General features: G+C 45.9%; 1 protein-coding gene across 2 annotated transcripts in view; it reads left to right on the plus strand.

Moving 5' to 3' along the window:
* Positions 1 to 8,708, plus strand: part of LOC106881213 (16 kDa calcium-binding protein) — a 70,474-nt gene that overhangs the window by 1,811 nt on the left and 59,955 nt on the right. The gene's annotated exons all lie outside the window — the stretch shown is intronic.

Genomic DNA, 8,708 nt, shown 5'->3' on the forward strand with positions numbered 1-8,708 from the left:
TTAAAATAATAGTCACTTGCGTGTTATATATGCATCAAAAATGAACGTTAAAAAAAAATAATAATAAGGCGCTTCTTCAGAAACGTACCTCTCCAATTAAATCAAATACAATGAAGAAAAATTATGAAAATGGAAAATATATACAAAATAAATGATGTATGCTAAAAAAAAATTAGATTCATCCGTCTTTAAATATTTTAAACTAAAAAAATAAAACAGAAACGGGCACTCGTGAAATATAAACATGTCAGATGATACAAGGGGCGGTAATCTACTTTTACCAAACGGGTATTATTAATCATATCCTAACACTAACCCCAACCCTAAAACTAACCCTAACCCTAAAAAGTAGATTACCGTCCCATGTATCGTCCGACATGTTTGTTTATATTCCACGAGTGCCCGTTTCCCGTTTCTGTTTTTTTTTTTTAGTTTTAAATATTTAAAAATGGATGAATTTAATTTTTGCATACATCATTTATTTTGTATATAATTTCCATTTTCATAACTTTTTCTTTATTGCATTTGATTTAATTAGAGAGGTGCGTTTCTGAAGACGCTCCAGAAATAAAACAATTGTTCAAAAACTGATTGATGAAAATCCTGAAGCTTAAGCGGAAGAAACCTTCTTCCAAATTGTAAATAATTAAATTTACTTAAACTAACTTAGAAGAAATACAGTTAAAAAACAGAAATAACTTGGCCAATACCTTGAACTAGCCCTAAACCTTAATAAACGAATTTAAAGTCAAAGTGTCATCGCAACAATTCCTTAATTTACAAAAAACCTAGAACCTGACAAAATATCAAACAAGGCAGTTAAAAGCAACTCAATATGCTCTCTAAAACATTTGAAATAATGTTGAAAGACCATAAGACAATTAGATTTCAAAGCAAATGTAAATGATGTCAAGTCCATAAAACTATTGGAATATAGATGTGCTTGACTCATCTACAGAATGAGTTAAAATAGCCGGACAGTAAAGCTAACACTGGATTCTGAGAGATCAGAAAAGATGTGGGAGAAAACGATCAAGACGGTGGAACACATTGGATAGCTTTAAAAAACTTTAGAGATGAGACAGTCAATAAGGAAACAGTAATGGAAACAATGTTGTGTGCATGTATGTACGTGTAATTAAAGTAATTTTATTGCTTTCGCAGTGTTTACCGTTTTACAAAATCAAACTAGAAAACTGGACAAAACAGAAAACAATTGAAAAAATTAAAAAGAAAAAGAGAGAAAAAAACAATTTACCACCTTAAGTTGAAAAGTTGGGGTCGCTTGGAAACCTCTCTAATAGCTATTGGCTGATTCGCTGGAACAGCCAAGCGCCCTCACGAGCCTCACTAGTTACCTCTACAAGGCAAGTTGCCAATGAAGACAGGAATCTCGCAGTAGTGGTCCGACCCCATCAAACGTCTCGAACGCCACAGGATGGAAAATGTAGTTGGCCGACAGATCACGGTATTTCAGGATTTTGTTCTGCTCGGCCGCAGAAGCTGTAGATCTCGCCCTGACTGCAGCATCCAGGATGTGAGAAGCAAAGGAGTCGCTATCTGTAACATCCCAGATGGAAGGGATGTTAGCCCGGGCCAAGCTCCTTTTGAGTATCAGGTTCAACTCCGTATGACGCGCGAAGCGACCAGCATTCAGGCGGCAAGAAAGGCCATTGGAGGCCTGTGGAGTCGAGAAGCCTGCCACAACGACAGATCAAATCCGTGCATACATCGGCTCCCACACTGAGGGCAATGGAGACACGAAGTTCGTCCAAGCTGAGTAGGCCACCAACATTACCCACAGGGATAACATCAATTCAGTCACCTGAGTATTTTGCGCTAGCAAACAGTAAGTGGTACCTTGAAAACTAGTCCGACTGGATGAAGAGGGAGTCGAAAGTGGCCTTCGAAATTATGTTGTCCCAAGTTCTCTGACTCCGACAATCCTCCACCTTCTCAGGAGCAGACAAGCCCAATTCCCTCCAGTATTGGAGAGCGTCATCCAACTCCATGTCGGAACTGGTCCATGTTGGAGAGGATGTTGTTCACCAGGGTGGAGGAAAGGAGGCAGGAGAGAGAGAGGGACGTACACTTACGAAGACTAAGACCTCCAAATCGCTTGGGCAATGCAGCCTGATCGCAGGACGTTGGAGAGTCTGACATTAATTAAGCATTCGAGTCTCTCAAAGATTAGGTTATCGAAGCGTTGAAGGCACGATGGGAATCGATAAGATGAGCTGACTCTGAGTAAATATAGAAGCTTAGGAATCAAGAGGTAATTCCTAAGTATGAAAAAACTTTGATGGGGTTCGATAGCTTCAATATTTTTCAGCAATTGCTTCGACTGGAAGATGGACACAAAGGCAAGGTTAGTGATTGGGGCACCTAGAGAGCACCAAGCCGATGGGGAAGGGACTGCAATGGAAGGGAAGGACTTTGCAAAAAGGTCAATAGTTGGTTGATGTTGAGAAGCCGAGTGGTTGAGGATCCAGAGCTCACATTTGGAGTTGTTTTCTTGGAGACCCCGGCGACCAAGCTCTCCAACCATCATATTTGAAATGGCGAGAACCCTGTCTGGAGGCCCCCCACTCCCCAAACAAGCATCGTCGAGACACCAGAGGTTGAGGTCTAGCTCGACGCCCACCTTAGTAATGTCATCAATGCCCAGTGCGAACAGAGTGGGCCCGAGTGGGTCGCTCTATTGGACTCCTGAGGCAGAGGTGATGATTTAGTCACCGAAAGAGAAATAGGAGAGCTCCCGATAAGACTACCATGTAAGGCGGTAGAGTTGTTGGACCTTCTCTCTTACCGAGCTGTGGACAGCATTGCGGTTGATGGAGTTGAAGGCATTCTTAAGGTCAAGTTGACCTTAAGAATGAGGATGGCCTTGGGTGACAAGGAGGGCAAGTTGGCATAGGCTCTGGTAGCATGGACGGCAGCTTCACATCCCAATTTGGTGCCCGCTCCTAGCTGGGTGAGGGGAAAATCTCTCCTCCAATAAGCTACAGACCGATTGTAAGCACGCCTTTGCAGCGAGACGGCGAAGGGTGCAGCCGACCGAAATGGGGCGCAGGTCTCCATTGGGTTTGGTGAGCCCAAATAATTTTGCACCGGAGAATAGTGGGCGGATATAAGGGAGGACGTTCGCTAAAGAGAACTGGTTCACATACTGAGTCAAATTCTCCAAGAGCTCAAGTCCGGCGTTACCGGCCGATAAGGAGATACCATCCTTGAGGTGTTGAGGCCGAAGGCCATCAATTCTCGCACCTCAACCAGCAGGGAAAGGTGAAATCGCCTTTCTGATGTTATCAGAGGTGAAGACCGGTCTCAAGTATTTTGGGGTATCGGGCCAGTTTAGTTGATTATCAGGGGGTGCCAGCAGGTGCTTCTCTTTCAGAAGTTTAAGAGACTCAGTCACACGGAGCGTAGGAGGATAGGGAAGAGGGGAGACGGACAGCCCCTTTTATGTCGAATTCGCTGAATTTAGCATTGACTGCGCGCTTAAGGTTTATCGGTTGCCTGTCGGTAGGCACCGTGCTCGATATCAAACTGAGGCGAGAAGTGGTCGGGGTGGACTCAAGTAGCTGGAACTGTCGCTTGAGAGAGAATGTAAGGCAGCCCGATTTCATATCGTGCACGTGGAAAGAGATGCGGAGGAATAAAAACAGTTTCTGTCAGTCAGGCGCATTGTTGGATAAACACACGTTTTTCAACAAGCTGGAGAGCGCGCGAGCAAAACTATTCCGAGCTCTCTGAGGAATCCGGTTAACGAGCTTCGATTTAGATAAACCCTAGAGGGCTGCAGAAAAGTCCTCAGTAGAGAGCTGGTTGTCGGAGTGTGAGGCGTCTGTCTCTACGGAGTGCGTTGGAGCTGAAGTGGCACTGACTGCAGGTTCAGTATGGAAGACTTTCGGCTTGAACCTTGGTGATGCGGATACAATTCCAATGGTAATTTTGGTGGCACAGGTGACAATTAATTATCTTTAAGTAACGGCTAGAGTAAGCATAGAGAGTACAGTCAGGTGGTGAGCTAGCATCGACCGACAGTAGAGGGCTAGCATTGGAACACAATCAAGAGAGTGCAGCATTGGTTCCGAAGGTGGGACTAGAACGGAGGTCTGGTGGTTGTAGTGGGAAGGGTTGAAAGTTGTAGGAGTGGTGGAGTTGGTAGTGTTAATTCCGTTCGGAACCCGTGGTGGAGAGAGCATAGCTTCTCTGGAGCATACCGAAGTTGGGGAATGAGAGGTCAGAGGTTGATCTATTGTCACATAGTCGCTCCATCAGGCAGGTCTCTATATATAGTTATGGCCGGTCTACGGTGTACCCTGGGTTTCACGTCCATAAAACGCCTAGCCTTATGGCGTTTCTTCAGACCCTAATGGCCGGTGGCCGATAAGCTCCCTTTAAAGTGGAGGGAGAAAAGACATCGTAGCTACGAGGTTATCGGCCATTAGGGTCCGGAGAAACGAACTCAAACTAAATGCTTTATGGACGTGAAACACCATAGACCGGGCATAACTATCTTTATTTCATTGCTCTACTGCTCTATAACTTAGAGCGTGCTTCTCTTTTATAATTCACTGACGATATATGTACGCATACACGCGCGTGTATGTGCGTATTAACGATATTGACATTGACTATGAAATTTCAACAGCTGTATGGCTTATTTTCAATTGTATAATTGACTAATCTTGAAGTATATATTTTAAGTAAACGTGCGTTTATGTAAATACATACGACATATGTAAACTTATTCGTATTATCTATTTGAGTATTTAGTCATTTCAGCATATATTAAGATTTGAAACTTTAATATTTTATTTGAAAACACTTCAAATTCTATATATGTATGTGTATATATACATGTATAAACAAATAAGCGCGCGCGCGCGTATCGTCGTCGGCTGCAGCTCGTGTCCGAGCATTGAATTCGTCAGTTTCTAATCAGTCTCTTCGGCTGATGTTTATGCCGAATACGATTTTGGAGTCCTGCGATTTTACCTCCTCATTCAGTTGTCTGTTCTGCTCGAAAGAGCTAGCTCCATTGCTGATACCAGTTCTCCAGGCGATCCTATATATGGTAATCTGTTCCCATGAGGATGACATGATGTTAGTTTGAGTCAGGGTCAGTTTGAGCTGGTCTTTGAAACGGAATTTCGGATCTCCTCTGGGTCTGGTTCCGATGACAAGTTCTCCGTAGAACATGATCCTCATGCAGCAGAAGTGATTTTCACTGTCATTATGTGAGATGTTTTCATTTTGACTCATCTAGATTTAAATACCCGTAAAACGGCTCTTTTCGTTCCAGTAGTCACATGACTTCGTGATTAAACGAACCTTCCAGCTGTCCAATTGCGTTGGCGCATCAGTTTATTTTTCCTTACGCAGGAAATTAATCATCAGCTCTGGGAGCCTCCTGTTCCCTATAAGTACGGCATTTTTCGACTGTTCTAGGTCTTTGGCACGCTACTGACCACACGCATCACATCTCCAGCAACGATGTCCTGACACCAGCCAGTCTCCACTCTCATCATCTCCACCAGATGCCTGTCTGCGTCATTGCTGTATGAAAACCACACGACCAACAGATCAAACACCTGCCTCTACACACCGCCAACAGTACGTCAACTATGTCTACATCAACAATCCAGCCTAACCATGAAGTTCTCTCACACATCTTTGTAATAACCTGTTATATTACTTTATTTCATGTATGGCAATCATTGTATTTTATAACAGAGAATAAATTGTCGTTTATTAATTCATTTCATCTCAAGTTATATCTTATTTCCACATTTCCTTCACTCACCACTGTTATACTCGGAAGACGAGAGGGCTCCATACGCTGGACGTAACCTGCTCAGCGGAAAATGATGGGGAAGAATGGTGGCTTTGACGCTTGGTAGTGAGGCGCAGCGAAGAACATCGTTGTTGGTAATGTGATCTTTCAATCGTACATTGAGGATCTGTCGTAGCTTGGATTGCTGGAAGTATTCAAGGCGCTTGAAGTCACGTCGGTACAGCGTCCAAGTCTCACAAGCGTAGAGAAGAATTGACAGAACAATGGCACAGAAGACCATGATCTTTGTTCGGATGGTCAGCGTGTGAATGAAGAATACACGTTGGCTGAGTCTACTGAAAGTGGAGTGGGCCGCCCTGATCCGGTTCTTCACGTCCGTTTCTCATGTGGGGCGCCTTCGAAAGGATACTTCCAAGGTATAAAAAGTGTTCAACTTCTAGGGGTTGGACGTTGACGCTAATGTTCGTAGGTGAACTGTTCAGGCCTGGCGCAGGTTGGATCAGGGACTTGGCCTTTAATGTTTACCTGCATCCCGAAGCGTTCATAAGCTGCGTTGTAAAGATCGGCTGCCCTTCGTAGGCCGTCTGCGGTCCGGCTCGGGATGGCATTATTGTCGACATACTGTATCTCACGGACTGAGATGACGGATGTCCTCGTCTTTGCGCGGAGATGAGCGAGATTGAAGAGTCCAAGCGATAGCGCATGTTGATGGAAGGTGAGTCTAGTGGGATTTCGTTGAACATGGCGGCCATGTACAAAAAGAAGCGGGTTGGTGCCAGGACGCATCCTTGCTGAAACCCCCAGTGATGGGAAACGGGTCTGTGAGGGCATTTTGATGACATACCCTACCCACCATGCCATCGTGAAGAGTGGACCAGAGCAATGAAGTCCTCCGGACATCCAAATCGAGCAAGGACGGCACACATTGCAGGACGGGGGACCTTGTCAAAGGCTTTCTTTTTAAGATCCCAGAAGATGAATATTGCAGGCTGTTGTTGTTCTTGACACTTTTGGAATTGACGGGCACAAAAGATCATCATGTCAGTTGTGCCTCGAGAGGGTCGAAAGCTACACTGGGACTCGGAGAGGATGTCTTCCGCAAGGATGAGGAGGCGATTGAGTAGGATACGGGCGAAGATCTTACTTGCAATACTCAGGAGTGATAGGCCTCAATAGTTGTTGCAGGCCTTTCCGTCTTCCTTCTTGTAGATGGTGGTGATAGTTGCATCGCGGAAGTCATTCAGGAGGGTCTTGTTTTCCCAGATCTTGAGGATAAGGAGCACCAGATGATTTCTCATCTCAGGACCTCCGTGCGTGAAAAACTCAAACGGGATGTTGTCTGGTCCTGGAGCTTTGCCTGGCTTCATGCGCTCGAATGCCTTGTTGAACTCATGGGGCGAGGACGGCAGGGAATCCAATGGCGGATGGGGAGCTGTGGGATGTTTTGGAGGAGATCGTCAGGAGTGTGTGTGTGGTCTTTAAATAGGCTCTCGAAATGAGACTTCCAGCGATCGATGGGTATCGGTTATCGTAGAGCCAGCTGCTTTCTTCAGGTCACCCGCTGAAGAGCTTGTGGAGTCGAAGATCTTGGTTGCGGCATAAAAGCGACGCAAGTCTTGTTGGTCCCCATAATTTTGCATCTCCTCTGCCTTTCTCTGACACCAAATGTTTTGAGCTTCTCGAATTCCTCGCTGGTATTCCGCTGATGCTTGCTGGTGTTTTCGTTTGTTTCTGCAGTGACATGGTTCTTGAGGGCGTGGCGCATCCAGAGTTTGGCTTCGATAAGACGGGAGATGGTTTCATCATTCTCGTCAAACAAGTCTTGGCTCTTCCGGGCAAAGCCGATCGTCTCCTCGGCGGCAGCGGTCATGACTTCACGAAGGCTGGTCAGTGATCCTCAATGGAAGTCGGCTCTGGAGGCCCAGCGGGTCCCTCAATGGATTTCCTGAAGTCCAACTCGTCTTTTATCGGGTAGGGAGACGAAATAAGGAGTTGGTGATGACGAGTTCGTGCTCAGTGCAAAGGCCGAGGCAGATCTTGACATTGGCATTGCATTTCCTAATGCCGTGACGACCAAGAATGCTGTTCCACAGACACTGGTCACTGCCGACTCTCCCGTTAAAGTCCCCTGACACGACGAGTTTGTGATACGCGAGGACTGTCTGGATGGTGCGGTCCAGCAGGTTGTAGAACGAAAACTTGACGTCGTCTTCAGATGTGAGGGTAGGGTGTACACAGAGATCAGCGTAAGGACTATGTTCCGAATGCGCGGGATCCGAACAATCAGCAGGCGCTCACTGACAGTAGTTGGGACGAGTCTGTGTTGGTCCACGAGTTGCGTTTCGATGGCAAAGCCAACTCCGTGGATGCGCGGTTTGTTAGTATTCTTCCCCTTCCAAAAAATGGTGTATTTGGAGACAGCTTCTCTGGGAAGCCCAGTCTCGCTCAAGGCTGCCTCATCGATGTTGAAGCAGGCAAATTCCTTGCAAACGAAGGCTGTGCATCGCTCCGGATGATTAATGTCACACTTGTCCTGGAGAGTGCAGATGTTCCAGGCCTCGAAAGTGAAAGGTTGTGAAACAAATTATTTAGTAGTCAATGATGGAGTTCCGAAGTAGAGTTCCGACCGCTGAGTGGAAGTTCCGCCAGCCGCAGTATGCTGGCCAGATTGAGTTGCCGTGTCCGATGTTACCCCATCTTTTCTAGGGGCTTCCACATGAGGGGTGGGCTGCAGTAATCCTAAAGAGGCCAACCCAGTCTGTGTGAAAATGTGCCACACCCTAACAGTTGAGGGAACCTGTGGAAGAGGTAGGCCCAGGAAGACCTGGGATGAGGTGGTGAAGCACGACCTCCGAACATTAGGCCTCACCGAGGCAATGACTTCTGACCGAGACCTTTGGAAATA

The sequence above is a fragment of the Octopus bimaculoides genome, chromosome 4 (assembly GCF_046866305.1).
Source record: "Octopus bimaculoides isolate indiv1 chromosome 4, ASM4686630v1, whole genome shotgun sequence".
Lineage (NCBI taxonomy): Eukaryota > Metazoa > Mollusca > Cephalopoda > Octopoda > Octopodidae > Octopus > Octopus bimaculoides.